Source organism: Podarcis tiliguerta, assembly GCF_965153285.1.
Source record: "Podarcis tiliguerta genome assembly, chromosome: 2".
NCBI lineage: Eukaryota > Metazoa > Chordata > Lepidosauria > Squamata > Lacertidae > Podarcis > Podarcis tiliguerta.
Window position 1 is genome coordinate 15392262 of NC_139535.1, and position 19182 is coordinate 15411443.

General features: G+C 44.7%; 2 protein-coding genes across 7 annotated transcripts in view; both read left to right on the forward strand.

Annotated features, from left to right (window-relative positions):
* LOC310670891 (C-type lectin domain family 2 member B-like) overlaps nt 1–19182 on the forward strand; it is a 221216-nt gene that overhangs the window by 163812 nt on the left and 38222 nt on the right. Inside the window, exon 1 of one of the 6 annotated variants that reach the window (XM_083426732.1) lies at nt 14191–14478. The exons of 3 other annotated variants lie outside the window; for them this stretch is intronic. The gene's annotated coding sequence lies outside the window, so the exon portion shown is untranslated. Of the gene's footprint in view, nt 1–14190; nt 14479–15821; nt 15940–19182 lie in introns of those variants that run through there. 2 more of the 6 variants (XM_083426734.1, XM_083426733.1) reach the window with 2 other exon arrangements.
* Nucleotides 14061–19182, forward strand: part of LOC310670910 (C-type lectin domain family 2 member D-like) — a 48179-nt gene continuing 43057 nt past the window's right edge. Inside the window, exon 1 of the mRNA XM_083426760.1 lies at nt 14061–14085. The gene's annotated coding sequence lies outside the window, so the exon portion shown is untranslated. The remainder of the gene's footprint in view (nt 14086–19182) is intronic.

Genomic DNA, 19182 nt, shown 5'->3' on the forward strand with positions numbered 1-19182 from the left:
GACTCTGAAAGTCCCCTTCAATTTGTGTTTAAGAAACATTTTTCCTGTGTTTAAATTGTACTTAGGTAACATCCAGCAGCTGCTTGTCATAAATGTGCCATCTAAAATAAAAATGCAAGCTTGCTCCAAATTCTAAATCTAAGGAAGCCATGTTGAGCCTTACCAATCTTAAACAAGACAAAATGGAGAGTGAAGTGTGCAAATGTTTGTTATTTGAGAGAGGCTCTAAAAGAGAGTTTTCCTCCCAAGTGGTAAAATCCTGTATACGTGCTACTTGTGTTCTGAAAGGAGAATTACCCCACCTCTTCCCTCTATAGCTTAAGTGAGGAGGGTGATTTTGCTGCAACTTTTGAGTTTGTGAGTCTACATCCGTGTTCCAGTCTATTTCGGAATGTGCTGTGAAGTTAGCCTAATGTTTCTGCTGCAAAAGCCTAGTTGAGCACAATGCTCTCTCAAGCTAAAATGCAGTGTATGTATTTCATTAAGCATATGCCAATGAAAGTATGGTGTTCTTTCTAAGAAAATTGTTATTAAATGTAGAGGCTTTCATGGCCAGCAAAATTGTCTATCTGAGTCCAGTCCTGATATCAGTCTCTATAAGACTTCCTGGCCTCTTTTCTTAGAAAATGCCCCCCCCCCTTGTTTCATTCTGTCTCTTTCAGGTTTTTTTCCCCTTCTTACTTCTGTGCCAGGTAAATTTACTCCCGAGTAAGCTTCCTTTAAAGGAAACTGCAAAGGGGGGGGGGCAATCTTTCCTAAGGTACTCTGCATCTCACTTTCCTATGTGTACTTATTAAAAAATAATAATCTAGATTAGGCTTACTATTCCTCTGCAACTTTAGGAAAAATTGTTCACTTTTGTATTCCTTTTAAATCAAATCTATGGCTGTTTTAACTATGCTTTATAAGAGATCCTCTCCCTATCTTAGGAAAAATGTTCACTTCAATCTTCCTTTAAAGATCATTTCTCTAGGAACTTGCACTCTTTAGTCTAAGGAAGTAAACTCTCACTCAAACTAGCTTCAAGGTCTGCTAAAAGGGTTCTTGGGCTCTTGGATACCCCATAAGGGAAAAGGGCATATTTTTATTTACAACAAGTTATAGTCCCAAAACTTCTGGAGGGCCAAGTTTGCCTATGGCTGCCTTGGAGTCAATCACAGGTTCTCACTTTACCTCACATGCTTGTTGCGAGGATGAAATCTCTTCTTCTTCTTTGGTGATCACTCGTAGCTGAGTAAGATTGTCTTCCATAAACACGGTTTTAGCAGTGAGTCTGTAAGTGACCGTGGAGGCCAATTCTGGATCCACACGTCCTTCCACAGTGGGGACATTGGTTTCTCCCTTTCATCCTGGAGGAAAGGTGGGATATAAATGTCATAACAAATAATAAAATAATCCTAAAGTGGGGCGTCTCAAGGGGACAAAAAACATTAAGGAGATGAGGCAACCACCAATAAAAATTGCCACTTGTCAAGCATACAGTTTGGAACTGTAATCTGACTCTCACCCAAGTTCCTATACCCTTCCAGAGATGACTCAGCCAAGGATGAGTGGAACAGCAAACACTCCTCCCTGGCATTGATTCCTCTTACCAAACAGTGTCCTCAGGCAATGACAAGAGATTAAAGGGTAAGAGATTAAACACCCCCACCCTCTCCTCATCCTGAACTAGATATTCACATGCCTGCTATACAGTGGTACCTCTTGTTACAAACCCTTCAGGTTACGAACTCTGCTAACACGGAAGTAGTTGCTCCTGGTTGCAAACTTTGCCCCAGGATGCGAATGGAAATAGCACACCAGAGGCACACGCACAACGGGAAAGCCCATTAGCGAAAGCGCGTCTCAGGATAAGAACGGTTTCAGTTTAAGAACAGACCTCCGGAATGAATTACAGTGGCATCTCTGGTTGAGAACAGGATCCGCTCTGGAGGCCCATTTGCAACATGAATAGAATGCAACCCGTGTCGGCGTGTCGGCGCACACGCGGGTTGCTATTCACCGCTTCTGCGCATGCGCATGACGTCATTCTGCGCTACTGCGCATGCGCAAGCGGCGAAACCCAGGAGTAACCCTTTCCAGCACTTCTGGGTCGCTGCGGGATGTAACCTGAAAGAGCATAACATGAAGCAAATGTAACATGAGTTATGGCTGTAAGTTTGTAACCAGAGGTACCACTGTATAGTGTTTTTAAAACATAATGTTATGGTGCTACTGTGCAACTAACCGCTATGTGCAAGGAGTGATAGTAGCCCAAGCTTTCTTATGAATGATTTTTTCACATTTTAATAGAAACATAGAATTGTAGAGTTGGAAGGAACCCAGTCATCCAGTTCAACCCCTTGCAATGCAGTAATCTTGACTAAAACATCCATGACCAGGGGTGCCAACTTGAATATTATAGGGCGGAAGGTAAGCCCCGCCCCATATAACTGATCACATGATACGGCACATGCACACCATTTGAATGGCAATGCCCATTAACTTGGGGGGCAGCCCCCTCAAATATTTTATTGGGGGGGGGCGAAGGGACCTCAGCCCCTAGGAGTTGGCTTATATGTCCATGGCAGATGGCAATCACCCTTTGTTTAAAAACCTCCAATGAAGGCAGTACTGGATTTACGTATAAGCTAAACAAGCTATAGCTCAGGGCCCCACTCCCTTGGGGGCCCCCCAAAAATTTTAAAGGAAAAAAACCTGGATGCACATTTCCAAAATATAAGATAAAAAACAAATAAAATAAATCCTACATACAGCAACAGTGTTTTGTGTTGTGTATGGACCTATTAGGTACATAAATTGCCATATAACATATATTCAACAGAAAAAAAGTGACAATTTGTTGTTGACAAACGACAGCTGGATATATAAAAGACCCCATTACCTTCAGAGCTTAGGGCCTCATCGAACCTAAATCCGGCCCTGCTTATGGCATATATGCCTTATGCCTTGGTTTATGGCATACAGTGGTACCTCGCAAGACGAATGCCTCGGAAGACGAAAAACTCGCAAGACGAAAGAGTTTTTCGTTTTCTGAGTTGCTTCGCAAGACGGATTTCCCTATGGGCTTGCTTCGCAAGACGAAACGTCTTGCGCCTTTTTTTTTAAACCGCCAATGCATTCCTATGGGAAACCGTCAATACACAGCGGTGCAAGACGAAAAAATTCACAAGACGAAAAAACTCGCAGAATGAATTAATTTCGTCTTGCGAGGCACCACTGTATATGATTAATCTCTTATGCTTTGTGGCATATATGCCTTATATTTAATCGCCTTATGCCTTAAACACACCATGATTGTATTTTGCTTTGTAACTGGTGATCAGTACCCATTGTTTGTGTTGTTTCATGTTCTCCTTAATGAAAACGATACTGTTTTTAGAACTGCATAATATTATTTAAGAGATTTGTGCTTTCTATTGAAACTTGCAATTTCTCAGTGATGCATTACAGTAATGAGCAGTCTTTTGTGTAATGAAAGTTAGCGGTGGTTACTTCAAGGATGTGGTAAAGAGGTGGGGAATTCCAAACTCCGCTTACCTGCTCAATTCCTTGGGTGACCTCGGGCCAGTCACTGTCTCTCGGTTTCAGCCCGGCTAACCTCACAGGGTCAGTTGTCAGAGTTCAGTAGGCAGGGAAGTTGCACTGAACTCCTTGGAATAACTTAGGGTGGGAAAGCAGTATATGAACATCTGGACAATTTGTGAGGTTCTGTTGCTGTGAAGGTTTTATTATTGGTTTTTTATTGTTTGTTGCAGTTTTGAAAGAGGGGGGGAGCTACCCTTAACCAAGACTTAGGAGCAACAGGGGCAACCTCACAAGTGATGGCCACCTCTCATGGAAGCTTTTTAGCCGTGATTCCTGCATTGCAGGGGGTTGGACTAGATGACCCTTGGGTCCCTTCCAACTAAGATTCTTCGATTCTGCTCTTGGTTAACTGAGGAGGCCAGTTAACCATGCGGGCGTTCTATGCCTCAGCTGTTTGTGACAAGCAGATGTTCAACAGGTTCAGCTTCCTCACCTATTGATTGGCTGTCTGCCTAACCCAAGGAAATGATGGACCAGTTGTAAAAAGGAAGACAAGCCTCCTATTCTGCCTGCTTTCAATATGCTGCTAGGTGCACCATCACCAAAAGGAGCTGCTGCCCATTCCTTCTTGCAAATAGGAGGCCTAATTCCTTATACGTTGTGTCATGTATGCCTAATCCCTTATGCCTTACGGTTTATATGCCTTATACCTTATGGCATATACTGTATGCCTAATTCCGTATGCCTTATGGCATTTATGCCTTATACTTTATTGCATATATGCCTAGTCCCTTATTGCATATATGCCTAATCCCTTATTCCATATGGTATATATGCTTTATGCTGTAGCACCCTGCTTGTGGTTAACGCTTAGCTGGAATGAAATATTCAACGCAGCAATAGAGAAATTAAAATAATAATTTATTTGTCAGACAAATAAATGATTGGCACAGTGGTATATTTACCAAAAGCTCTGCACAGCCAGCCCTGGTGACCAGCACTTATATTCCCTCAGCCCAGCCTCCTTACTCCTCCTTTGGCTGCCTCTGTCCAATCAGCCTGGTTGAAATTCCTATTGGCTGTCTGATAGAACCAATCATAAAAGATACACCCATTTCCTATTACCTTTTATGGGAGACAAAGAGCTATATTTCCTTCTATCATATATCTTACATTTGCCTTGACAAGGCATCTTAATTATCAGATCACCCTATGCCCTTTGCTCTTCTGCTCTTTGCTTTTCTGCCCTTGGCAACAGGGGCAAATGGCTAAAACAGATGGCTCATGGTTTCAAATTTTGTCATATAAACAGAGGTCTTGGGTTCACCTTCTCACACACCATCAATGAAATAAGAATCTAACATAAGAATCTAACATCTCTTACTTTCTACATTCTTTGTATAGTTACATTAAAGTCAGTACATATATATATATATAACATAGATTGATTTTTAGAAGAAACGATTAGTAAAAAAACAGTTTCCAAAGTGACCTAAAAGCAACCTCAGAGCAGTCTCTCTTCCTCACCAGGCTGCAGCTGTTGTTGCTATTAGCTCTTTGCCCCTTTAACCTTCTCAGGATACCTTAAACCTTGGGAAGATATGGCTGAGTCTGAGTAATTACCAACTCTAATTAATGTTTTTGCAGCTTGGATTGTATTCTGTAATTTGTATGACCTTTGTTCCCAGCTTTTGCTCCTTTTTACAACTTTGAGGTACTGCAACAAATCAATGAGGGGCCCTGTTCAGAAAAATAAACATCTGCCAAGGCACTCAGCAGCTTTTACTGCCTAGCCTGGAGCAAGCATCTGAAAATATATTTTTAAGCTCAATTTAAAATACAGATCTTTGATCAGATGCCTCAATGCCTTATGGCCAGTGCCGTATTTATGTATAAGCTAAACAGGCTATAGCTTAGGGCCCCACTCTCTTGGGGGGGCCCAAAAATTTAAAGGGGAAAAAACCCTGAATGTACATTCCCACAATATAAGATAGAAACAAGTAAAATAAAACCTACATACAGCAACAGTGTTTTGTGTTGTGTTGGACTTATTAGCTCCATAAATTACCATATAGCATATATTCAACACAAAAAAAACATATAGCATATATTCAACACAAAAAAACAGTGACAATTTGTTGTTGACGAAGGACAGCAGGACATATAAAGGGCCCCATTACCTTCTGTATTTTAGGGCCTCATCAAACCTAAATCCAGCCCTGAATGAGGGAGAGTCTACCACCTTTTCGAGGGAGTTCCTCCCACTGTCAAATAGTTCTAACTGCCAGAAAGTTCTTCCTAATGTTTCATCAGAATCATGCCCTGCTCCTTCAACCGTTCCTCACAAGGCTTGGTTTCCAGACCCTTGGTCATCTTGGTCTCCCTCCTCTGCACGTGTTCCAGCTTGCAAACACCCTTCTTAAACTGTGGCACCCAGAGCTGGACACAGTACTCCAGGTGTGGTCTGCCCAAGGCATAATAGAGCAATACTATTTGGGGGCTATCAGAGTATCGCCCAATAGGAAGGGAGAGTACTCTTCTGCTTGGACCCTGCTTGCAAGTTTCCCACAGGCATCTGGTTGGCCACCGTGAGAACAGGAAGCCGGACTAGATGGGCCGTTGGCTTGACCTGGCAGGCTGCTCTTACATGAATAGTCGTCACCACCATAATTTCACTTCTCCTTTATACAGCTGCCAGCCTTCTTTGAGTCAATCGGGGAGTGTGTGTGGTTTGTAGGGGTTGTTATGTGGCTGCCCTGACAAGCCCCTGCATGTCGATGTATCGCCACATCACTGCTCACCAAAATCCCCAGAGACAAGAGGGAAGGACCCAGCAGATTGATTTTGTGTAATACGTGATAAAAGCAGTTTTCTATAAATAACACCCCTGTGGCGTTTAGTTTAAACAAGTTCAGTAGTTCGTTCTAGGGCAGGAGTGTCTAAATTCTAGCCTGGTTTTGGCTGAGAGAAGGCCAATTGTTAAAAATAAATAAATGGTGCTAACAATGAAATAATGGTTTTTTATGATGTTATTTTAATGATGTGTTTGCTGTCCTTAGCTCCTTTGGGAGGAAGGGCACAATGTCAATTGAATGACTAAGAAACGGGAGGATATTAAAGGGGCTAATTTAACAGCACTGTGCAGATAGCCCTGATACAGAAACCTTACATGAAAGCCAAGATTATTGGGAGGAAATAAACATGTAGAGAGATATGACTGCAAAACACCAGATAAGAGCTGAATTGCCTCTATACATTCTTCAGGCAACAAAAGCAAATTCCCTAGGACAGCGGTTCTCAAAGGGCGTGCCATGCCTTGGGAAGTGTTGCAAGAAGAATCAAGGACAATCAAAGAAACATTTAAACATTTCAGTGTAGTATAGTATAGCTCTCATACTTAGTACAGTGGTACCCCGGGTTAAGTACTTAATTCATTCCAGAGGTCCGTTCTTAACCTGAAACTGTTCTTAACCTGAAGCACCACTTTAGCAAGTGGGGCCTCCTGCTGCCGCCGCGCCGCCAGAGCACAATTTCTGTTCTCATCCTGAAGCAAAGTTCTTAACCCGAGGTACTATTTCTGGGTTAGTGGAGTTTGTAACCTGAAGCGTATGTAACCTGAAGTGTATGTAACTCGAGGTACCACTGTATAGAATAAATCTCATGCTTATACATACTTAGGGTATATTTTGGGGATTATTCCTGTTCTTATGAACTTATACTTTCTGGATGTCCCACCATCATATTATAAAGTAGTTGTGTTCTACGTTATAAATCAAGCACTGCTAATTGTTGTCCCCCATCCCCGGCCATGTTGTTTTTGTTGTTGTTGTTGTTTAGTCATTTAGTCGTGTCCGACTCTTCGTGACCCCCATGGACCAGAGCACGCCAGGCACTCCTGTCTTCCACTGCCTCCCGCAGTTTGGCCAGACTCATGTTTGTAGCTTCGAGGACACTGTCCAACCATCTCGTCCTCTGTCGTCCCCTTCTCCTTGTGCCCTCCATCTTTCCCAACATCAGGGTCTTTTCTAGGGAGTCTTCTCTTCTCATGAGGTGGCCAAAGTATCGGAGCCTTAGTATTGGAGGCCATGTATTTCTTATCAATAAAAAATACAGGATGGCCCATGCAAGTTTTTATTCTTAGCGTGTGGCCCACAGCAAAAGAAAGAGAACCACTTGCTCTAGGGTATATTCCAATGTATGGATATGTTAAAAGTTAAATGTTGGTTTCTCTTTAAATGCTGTATCTCTGATTATTAGAAAACTTTCTGCAGTGGTGTCTGCACACAGAAGCCCCTCAGTATTTTCGTATCTCATTCTGCTTAGCCAGTTATAGTTTAGATTTTGTTAACATTTCTTCTCTCTTTTGTTACATTTTTGACTGGCTGTGTTCGTTACGCAACTTTAAAAAATAATTAGAAAGTAAATAAATTAATAAAAATATTCCCAAACCCAGTTGGGAAGGTCCTTAACTCAGTAGTATAGCACATGCTCAACCTGCAAAAAAAAAAGTCCCATTTTCAATCCTAGGAGAAGGGAGGGCAACAAGGGCAAATTTTTGCTGGGCATCCAGCCCGGTGAACTATTATGGAGGAGTCAAAAGGTTGCTCGTTATTTTGTAACATTTTGGATTGTATCCTGTTGCTTTTTTTCTTTATTTGAATATATCTGGCTGACATCTGACTGGCCGCTGCAAAAACAGGGCGTTGGTAGACTTGCTTGGCCTCCAGCAGGTTCCTCTCAAGTTCATATTTTTGTCTGCTGCAGAAGATGGCTCATTTCCTGAGCACTTGCAGACATTAAGAGGCTTTGTGCTGTGTGTGGTTTCTGCAGACAAGTGAAGGCCTCTTTAGGCAGGTTTTGAACACAACAAAAAGTGGTCATTAACTGGTGAGAAGGGGAACGCCCCTCGCAACAAGAGCAAGGCCCAGGGGTCCATCTATGAACTGAAATAAAAATCTGCCTGGCTGGAACAATGAAGAAGAAGAAGAAGAAGAGTTTGGATTTGATATCCCGCCTTTCACTCCCTTTAAGGAGTCTCAAAGCGGCTAACATTCTCCTTTCCCTTCCTCCCCCACAACAAACACTCTGTGAGGTGAGTGGGGCTGAGAGACTGTGACTGGCCCAAGGTCACCCAGCAGCTGCATGTGGAGGAGCGGAGACGCGAACCCGGTTCCCCAGATTACGTGACTACTGCTCTTAACCACTACACCACACTGGCACACCATGAAGATGGTTCTTGCATGCCTGGATGGAAGATGGAGAGATGGGTGGGTGTGTAGAAACCAATGAATTATTTTGTTGGGGGGGGGGTCATTAGAATGTAGCCTACTGAAGGAGACACATCCCTAGTTTTGCCTCTGACTCACCTGCCCTGGCATGCAGATCCAAGAATGCTCTCCATGAAGGAGTCCACACACACCCCAGCTGAAAATGGATTCCTACTCCCTGTTTAATGACACCTAGGGGTGGCGCTGCGCGTTAAACCACAGAGCCTAGCACTTGCAGATCAGAAGGTCAGTGGTTCGAATCCCCACGACGGGGTGAGCTCCCATTGCTCGGTCCCTGCTCCTGCCAACCTAGCAGTTTGAAAGCACGTCAAAGTGCAAGTAGATAAATAGGTACCACTCCGGCGGGAAGGCAAGCGGCGCTTCTGTGCGCTGCTCTGGTTTGCCAGAAGCGGCTTAGTCATGCTGGTCACATGACCCGGAAGCTGTACGCCGGCTCCCTCGGCCAATAAAGCAAGATGAGCGCCACAACCCCAGAGTCGGCCACGACTGGACCTAATGGTCAGGGGTCCCTTTACCTTTAGGGGTGCCTCCAGGCTCTCAGTATTTTGGATGCCTGGAAATTTAGGTTTGCACAATCAACGGATTAAAGGGGTTAAATTAGCAAGACAAGTCTACTTTTAAAAAGGAACAATAGCTTTTTTTTATGACATGAGGGAAATGAGCAAAGGAAGATTTTTTACTCCCTCTAAGCAAACCAAGGATGAATGAAGGATGAATCCTCATTGATGTCTAACCTCCTCACAAACAAATTGGAACAAATGCACAATAAAGACAGGATATAATCTAATCTCCACTCAAGCTTTGTGCAGGCAAATCAGGATGAATCTTCATCATCATCATAATTTATTATTTATACCCCGCCCATCTAGCTGGGTTTTCCCAGCCACTCTGGGCGGCTTCCAACATACTAGATGACTTTCATAGTTCCTTCCAACGCCATGTACAGTGGTACCTCAGGTTAAGTACTTAATTCATTCCGGAGGTTCATTCTTAACCTGAAACTGTTCTTAACCTGAAGCACCACTTTAGCTAATGGGGCCTCCTGCTGCTGCCGCGCCGCCGGAGCCCAATTTCTGTTCTTATCCTGAAGCAAAGTTCTTAACCTGAAGCACTATTTCTGGGTTAGCGGAGTCTGTAACCTGAAGCATATGTAACCTGAAGCATATGTAACCAGAGGTACCACTGTAGTCTATTAAACATTAACAGCTTCCCTAAAAAGGGCTGCCTTCAGATGTCTTCTAAAAGTCTGGTAGTTGTTTTTCTCTTTGACATCTGGTGGGAGGGCATTCCACAGGGCAGGTGCCACTACCGAGAAGACCCTCTGCCTGGTTCCCTGTAACTTCATCATCATCATCATTTTATTTGTCTGTCGCCTTACCATAGTTAAAACAATGCTCAAGTCGGCTTACAACATTACAAGATTTACATAATTACCAACATAACAAAAGTCATAAACAATAAATAAAACACATCAAAAGGTACATATGGGAAACAATTCATCATAAAATCTAAAACTAAAAATACAACTTTAATATCAATAATAATTTAAAATGACATAGATAAAAAATAAAAACAGTATTAAAAAAGGAGCCCTCTCTGTAGAGCAGCAACAGCAACAGCAGTCTTTTAGGGAGCCTGTCAGGCCCCACCACAGTCTTCCGTAAATAGTTTTGTGCAGGTAATCAAGACAGAGGCCATCTCCAACCGACGGTGGTTCAGCCTAACCTGACCCCTAACATGACTCCTTCGCCCACCAACCAATTTCATCAAGAAGTTTCTTCTAACCCATAGGTAGGCAAACTAAGACCTGGGGGCTGGATCTGGCCCAATCCCCTTCTAAATCTGGCCCGTGAATGGTCTGGGAATCAGCATCCTTTTATTTAAAATGCATCTCTGGGTTATTTGTGGGGCACAGGAATTCATTTTTCCCCTCCAAAAAAATATAGTCCAGCCCCCCACAAGGTCTGAGGGACAGTGGACCAGCCCCCTGCTGAAAAAGTTTGCTGACACCTGTTCTAAAAATATCCCCTGCTGTATGAGAATCTCATTTGATCAAAGGCGGTTAACCTTTTTGGTTAAATCTTTCGGGCAGCAGGTGGGTGTGTTTGAATTATCAGACGAGGGAAGACCGCTTGTGAAGGGGGATTCAGGCTGAATAGCATATCTGTAAAGAAAGCAGCAACCACCACCACCACAACACACACACAGCTTGTCAAAATCACGACCATTTCATTAGATTTTGCTTAACTTTTCAAAGAAAGTTAGCTCCCTCCCTCCACAACTCCAGTGTAGTTTTGCAGAAGTCTGTTAATTAACTTCAGAAGTCCAACTGCGCCTTAGTTTACTTTCTTTCTCCTTCGGCTGATACATTGATCCTTTGGTAGGTATCATTCATTTGGCGGGAAAAGCCTATATAAGGGGTTTGTGTAATATATGTACAGTGGTACTTCAGGTTAAGAACTTAATTCGTTCTGGAGGTCTGTTCTTAACCAGAAACTGTTCTTAACCTGAAGCACCACTTTAGCTAATGGGGCCTCCTGCTGCCGCTACACCACCAGAGCATGATTTCTGTTCTCATCCTAAAGCAAAGTTCTTAACCTGAAGCACTATTTCTGGGTTAGCGGAGTCTGTAACTTGAAGCGTATGTAACCTGAAGCGTACGTAACCCAAGGTACCACTGTATATTTCTAATGTAAAATATGACACCCCCCCCTTAAGATTGTTTCTTAGAGGGCAGGGGGAAATTCCAGGAACCTTTTAAAAAAAAATGCACCCATGAAAGTTCCTTTTCTCCATTTGCCTCCCATCTTCCAGACACTTCTTGAAGAGCAAATCAGCATGTGATCTTGGGGCATGGATGGCCACAGAGAAGAGAGAATTATGTATGTTTATTTAATGCAGAGGTCTGTGCCGTTCTTGTTTGTTTTTGTGGTTTTTACACACAGGGAGCCAGAGGAATTTTCCTCTCTTTATCCTAGTGACTCAGGAATGTTGTGCAATATTTTGGAACAGGACAATGGGTTGTTTATAGACTTGGGGAAGGGAACTTGCAAAAGCTTTGCTGCTCACTCCTTCAATGTGTGGCTTTAGTCACTCTGTTCCAGGGCACCTCCAGGAAATAGGCCTTACCTCTGAGTAGGAGGAGGCAGCATGTGAGCCATGTTCCCTCACAGCCACATCAATCGTCACCCTGCAACTGACTGCACAGAAGTGGTTTTACCATCACCAAGCCTGGTTTGAACACAGCAAAGAAGGCATGGGGAGGGCTGAATGGGAGCACTTTTTCTGTATGTGCGACTGTACTGCAAACTTTAATAAGAGAGAGCTGAACCAGGGGTAGGCAACCTAAGGCCCATGGGCCACAAGTGGCCCACGGAGGTCATTTAACTGAGCCGCCCCCGAACCAAGCTGTCTGCTTGGTGAGTCCCCGCACTCTGCACTAAACAGGTGCAGTGCGGCTCAGGGACTTGCTTCCGCACCACCAAAAATCGCTTCTGCACAGACGCCGCAAATCGTGCGAATGCACGCTCATGCGCACACGCGATCCAGCCCATGGAGGGATCTCTGTTGGAGTGAACTGGCCCAGGCGAGGTAAACCTTGCCAACCCCTGGCTGAACCAAACACCACTGTTGGATAAGTCCTAACCATATCTACTCATAAGTAAGTCTAATGAGACTTACCTCCAGGTAAATGAGGCTAGGCCCATGGACTGCAGGAAGATCAAACCTATCTATTCTTAAGGAAATCAGCCCTGAGTGCTCACTGGAAGGATAGATCCTGAAGCTGAGGCTCCAATACTTTGGCCACCTCATGACAAAAGAAGACTCCCTGGAAAAGACCCTGATGTTGGGAAAGATGGAGGGCACAAGGAGAAGGGGACGAGAGAGGTCGAGAGGGTTGGACAGTGTTCTCGAAGCTACCAGGATGAGTTTGACCAAACTGCGGGAGGCAGTGGAAGACAGGAGTGCCTGGTGTACTCTGTCCATGGGGTCACAAAGAGTCGGGCACAACTAAATGACTAAACAACAACAAATGAGGCTAGGATGCCAGTCAAAGCAAGCAGAGTAAAAGCTGGACTGCCTCCTCCCAATTTTCCAATGGGTCTCCGGGGCAAACAGACTTAAGGGAGACCAGGGCAGCCACCCACAGCCCCCACCACTACCCAAATACATTGGGGGCAAAGATATGTCTACTTAGAATTAAGTCCTATTGAATTCAGTGGCACTTGTTTCCATGCAACTGGGGTTCCTTCTTCAATGGAATTTCTTTCCTAGGGGCCCGTCTTCTTCTCTTCCTGCTGCGACTCGTTTCCCCTCCTGGATTTGCTCTTTCCTTTCTATGCCTTTTCAGCAGGCAGAAATCCAAGAGGTGCAGCTTCTCCCCACCACTCGGGAGAAGGCAGCAACAGTTCAACTTCTGCTTGGGGAGCGATGTGATGGCTAAGCGAGCCCCTTCTCTGTAGCAGAGAAAGCAGCAAAGAGGAGCGGCTTCGGGCAAAAGGCCTGGGGGTTCTAGCAAGGTCCAGAGTCCACCCAAAGGGAACTCGGCCCCTAGGCGAGGAGTCGGCTCCTATGCTCCTTAAAGGCAAAGGGACCCCTGACCATTAGGTCCAGTCGTGGCCGACTCTGGGGTTGGGGCACTCATCTCGCTTTATCGACTGAGGGAGCCGGTGTACAGCTTCCAGGTCAAGTGGCAAGCATGACTAACCAGAGCAGCACACAGAAACGCCGTTTACCTTCGCGCCAGAGCGGTACCTATTTATCTACTTGCACTTTGACGTGCTTTCTAACTGCTAGGTTGGCAGGAGCAAGGACCGAGCAACGGGAGCTCACCCTGTCACAGGGATTCAAACTGCCGACCTTCTGATCGGCAAGTCCTAGGCTCTGTGGTTTAACCTACAGCACCACCCGCGTCCTGCTATGCTCCTTAAAGGTAAGGTAAAGGTACCCCTGCCCGTACGGGCCAGTCTTGACAGACTCTAGGGTTGTGCGCTCATCTCACTCTATAGGCCGGGAGCCAGCGCTGTCCGCAGACACTTCCGGGTCAGCGCCACCTGTGTCCGCCCTATGCTCCTTACCAAAGCCTAGAAAGCATTAACTAGGCTTTTGGAAGGAGCAATGCCACAGCCGCGGGTGGAAATGGGGGCAATCAAGGCAGAACCCTGAGGCGCCTTTACAGAAATAGAATTGTAGAATTGGAAAGGACCCCACCGGTCATCTAGTCCAACCCCCTGCAATGCAGGAATCTCAGCTAAAGCATCCATGGCAGGTGGCCGGCCAAGCTCTGCTTAAAAACCTCCCAAGGAAGGAGAGTCCACCGCCTCTACTGTCTTCCACTTTCTCCTACTGTCAGGAAGTTCTTTCTGATATTTCATCACAGGAGCGCAAAAGCCCAACATTTTCAGCAAAGACTTCAGGCTGTTTTGTTTGGGCGGCTGCCCAGTCCAGAAAAACCACAGAAAGGAAAAGTGCGTGGGCGTGGGTTTCCCCGATCACATCAGTCCACCCGGTTACGCAAACTCGTCTCCGTATGGGATGAGTTGAAGGCGAGGACAGGACGGGGGGGGGGGAGTGTTGCTACCCCCACCCCCGGTCACGTCTCTTTCCTCGCTGCAAAGCGGCTGTTGGGTGGGGAATAGAAGGAAGGCTGCGATCAAACCAAGTAAGTCAGGGTCTTTTCCCATAACCGAGCGTAGTGACGGGACAGGCGAGTCTGAATCTCCACGGGCTTTCGCGGTCTGGGGAGGGGGGGGGCGGCCGGGGAGAAGCAAAAGTCCGTGGCTGTTTGAGACGAGGCTAGTCCCAGAGGAAAGCGCGGCAGTTGCAGCTCTGCGCGCCGTTCCTGGGAAAACGAGAAGTTCCATGCTGCCGAGGCGATGGGGCTTCTGAGTAGTCCTGCGGAACGCTAGTCCACTGGGTCTACTCTGGAGTAGGACTGGCATAGTAGCCAACTGCTGGGGGGGGCAGCTGACCCCCAAAGCAAGTAAATAAATAAAAATACTTAAGTAACTGGCCAATTGCGCTGCAGATAACTCGGTTCTTTTCCCTCCGCCAGCATAAAGCCTGCCCTCTCCATGGGCCGAGGCCCCTTGCTCCCCCCCATAAAATATTTGAGGGGGCTGGGTTCCCCCCAAAATTGATGAGCATTGCCATTCAAACGGTGCGTGTGTCGTGATCATTTTTGTGCCCCCCCCTCCATATTTTATTCAAGTCAGCATCCTTACTTAGGACTCTGCATCTAGCTCAGTCTTGTTCAAACCGGCTGGCAGCAGTTCTTCAGAGTTTCAGAGGTGTGTGGGGGGGTATTCGCAGCCCTACTTTTGTTGCTGGGGGTCGCATCTGGGCCTTTGTCCGTGCAAAGCAGGTGCTCCGCTGCTGAGCTAGGGCCCTGCCCAGTTCAAATGTTCCAGGAAGGTCTCCCTTTCCAAATTCAGGAAGAGCGGTTGATTCAAATGTTAAGGGCAATTGTGAGCGGACTTTGGGCAAAGAGAACCGAGGATCCCCGAGTCCGTTTCGCCTCCTCCTTAATAGGAAGTTTAGCGTAGGCGCTGCGGGTTCTGGGCTCCTCAATTCCTTTCCACGTCTTTCTCTCTCTCTTGATTTGTGTGTGCAGGGGTGCAAACCCGAATAAAACATTGGGGGGGGGGAGATAAGCCCCGCTCCACATAATCAATCATATGATTGGGTACACCCACAGTATTTGAATGGCAATGCCCATCAACTTGGGGGGGGGGGTGCAGCCCTCTAAAATATTCCATGGGGGTGGGGGACGAAGACCCCTCTGCCCCTAGGAGTTTGCTCCTGTGTGTGACAGCTCTTCTTACACCTGTCATTCAGTCATTCATTCATTCATTCATTCATTTCCCCCCCTGTGAACTAAACAGTTCTCCCCGCGACATTATGCTCCTTAAGGATAAGATGTCCCTTCCATGTGACACCTACCACCACCCACTCACGTCCGCCTGCAGTCGTTTCTTCTGTCTAAAGAAGAAAAGAAAGTTTCCGGTTTTCTGCACACACGCGCAGAACACTCCGTGCCGCCTCCCTCCCTTTCCTTTCCTCCCCGAGGCAGAGAGCCATCGAGCCGAGTAGCGGCAAAGGCAGCCCTTTTCTAACCAGGTCGGTAGGTGATGGGCCTGTGCGCGGGGCCGGGGCGAGTCTCTTTCCTCTTAACTTGAAAATCTCCTCTAGCTGCTAACTGCTTCAACTACTTTCTTCCTTTCTGAACTTTTATCCCCATCTTGTTCAAAACGATGGGGATTTCCGAGCAAACAGTCGAGCAGGGTGTCCTTTAAGAGGAATGCCATTTAAGAAGAGAATTTAAAAAAAAAGTTTCGTACATTTGATGCCAATTGGTTTATGTTCATTTCTTTTATTAACTCTCACCCAGAGGAACCTCGACCCTCTGTAACGCATACATATTTGGGGCTTAACTGAACATGCTGCTATAATCACATCGTGATTGTATTTTGCTTTGTATCTGGTGATCAGTACCCATTGTTTGTGTTGTTTCGTGTTACTCTGAATGAAAACGATATTGTTTTTAGAATTGCATAATATTATTTAAGAGATTTGCACTCTCTGCTGAAACTTGCAATTTCTCACAATACAGTAATGAGCAGCCTTTCGTGTAATGAAAGTTAGCAGTGGTTACTTCAAAGATGTGGTAATAAGGTGGGGAATTCCAAACTCCACTTACCTGCTCAATTCCTTGAGTAACCTTGGGCCAGTCACTGTCTCTCACTTTCAGCCCCACCAACCTCAGAGTCCATTGCCAAAATTCAGTAGACAGGGAAGTTGCGCTGAACTCCTTGGAATAACTTAGGGTGGGAAAGCAGTATATGGACAATTTGTGAGGTTCTGTTGCTGTGAAGGTTTTATTATTGGTTTTTTATTGTTTGTTGCAGTTTTGAAAGGGGAGGGGAGCTTCCCTTAACCAAGACTTAGGAGCCACAGGGGCAACCTCACAAGTGATGGCCATCTCTCATGAAGCTTTTTAGCCGCGATTCCTGCATTGCAGGGGGTTGGACTAGATGACCCTTGGGTCCCTTCCAACTAAGATTCTTCGATTCTGCTCTTGGTTAACTGAGGAGGCCAGTTAACCATGTGGGCTTTCTATGCCTCAGCTGTTTGTGACAAGCAGATGTTCAACAGGTTCAGCTTCCTCACCTGTTGATTGGCTGTCTGCCTAACCCAAGGAAATGATGGACCAGTTGTAAAAAGGAAGACAAGCCTACTATTCTGCCTGCTTTCAATATGCTGCTAGGTGCACCATCACCAAAAGGAGCTGCTGCCCATTCCTTCTTGCAAATGGTTAATCATGATGTCTCTGTGTTATTTGAAACTACAGTGGTACCTCGGGTTACAGACGCTTCAGGTTCTGCTAACTCAGAAATAGTACCTTGGGTTAAGAACTTTGCTTCAGGATGAGAACAGAAATTGCGCAGCGGCAGGCCCCATTAGCTAAAGTGGTGCTTCAGGTTAAGAACAGTTTCAGGTTAAGAACAGACCTCCGGTACAAATTAAGTTCTTAACCCAAGGTACCACTGTCCTTGCCACTGAGGTAGCTTGAAGGATCGCAGCACAGCAAGATGTCTTCTGAGACAGACCGTTGGCCCTGTTAGCTTTGTATCGTCTACACTGGCTCTCAAATTTGTCATCGCACGATCCCTGTGAGAGTGTTTGGCTGAGAATGAGTGACAGGCCAGAGGGAACATTGTGAGTTTGTTGCTGAGTGGGGATTTGAGTCTGACACTCTAAACACACCAGTATCTGATGGGCTCTGCTGGCTTGTCGCCCCAGCCCTGGCCTCACCATTGCCCTGCTTTGCCCCAACACCACCCAGGCAGGCTGGGTCATAGGCCAACACTCTGACCACTATGCAACAATCTGGTTTTACAAAGCATACCAGGAAGATCTGGAGCGTTTTGTATTGACTATCTTTTGGCTGACCAATTTCCTGAGATTACTGCAAAGGTAGCTTATTTTTTTTTTGCAGCAGCAGTTGCTTGTCAGCGTAGGATCCTGTCTTAGTTTTAAAATTACCTTACATTGTTTTTTACCATTTAAATATAATTGTTCTATATTTCTCATTTTAAAAAGAAAATATTTTACATGGTTTTTAACTCTACATTTAATAGCATGCTCAACATATTATATTGTGTTTGATGTGCTCTGGTTTTTTCCTATCTTCTCTACTGGTTATTGACTGAAATAGATGATAGATATAGATAGATAGATAGATGATAGATAGATAGATAGATAGATAGATAGATAGATGGATGATAGATATAGATAGATGATAGATAGATGATAGATATAGTTAGATAGATGATAGATTAGATAGATAGATAGATAGATAGATAGATAGATAGATAGATAGATAGATAGATATAGATAGATATAGATAGATAGATAGATAGATAGATAGATGATAGATAGATAGATAGATAGATAGATATAGATAGATGATAGATAGATGATAGATGGATAGATAGATAGATAGATAGATGATAGATAGATGATAGATAGATAGATGATAGATAGATAGATGATAGATGATAGATAGATAGATGATAGATGATAGATAGATAGATGATAGATAGATATAGATAGATAGATGATGATGATAGATAGATAGATAGATAGATAGATAGATAGATGATAGATAGATAGATGATGATAGATGATAGATGATAGATAGATGATAGGTAGGTAGATAGATAGATGATATAGATAGATAGATAGATAGATAGATAGATAGATAGATAGATGATAGATGATAGATAGATGATAGATAGATAGATAGATGATAGATAGATGGATGGATGATAGATAGATGATAGATAGATAGATAGATAGATAGATAGATAGATAGATAGATAGATAGATATAGATAGATGATAGATAGATGATAGATAGATAGATATAGATATACATTTATAAAGAAACTTTTTTTCAATTCTTTAATTTTGCAAGATTAAAATGGTTAACCAATTAATGATGAAAGACAGAAAGCAAAACCCACACTGACCCATCTCAAATCACTGCTGATAACGTGTCAATGGTGGATTTGCTGAATAAATACTCTGTGTTTCCGAACTGCCAGAATAGCACCCTCTCAAGTAGCAGGGCATTGACCCACTCAGCAGGCCGGTATCTGCCCATAAGAGCCTAAGAAGATGAGCCCTGCTGGACCAGATCAGTGACCCATGTGGTCTAGCATCCTCTTCTCCCAGTGAGCAGCCAGATGTTTGTGGGGAGCCCACATGCAAGACAGGAATGCAACACCCCAACTCCCCACTGGTGCTCCCCAGCAACTCATCTTCCTCAGCAATGAGCTACCAGTTGGCCATCAATGAGGTTA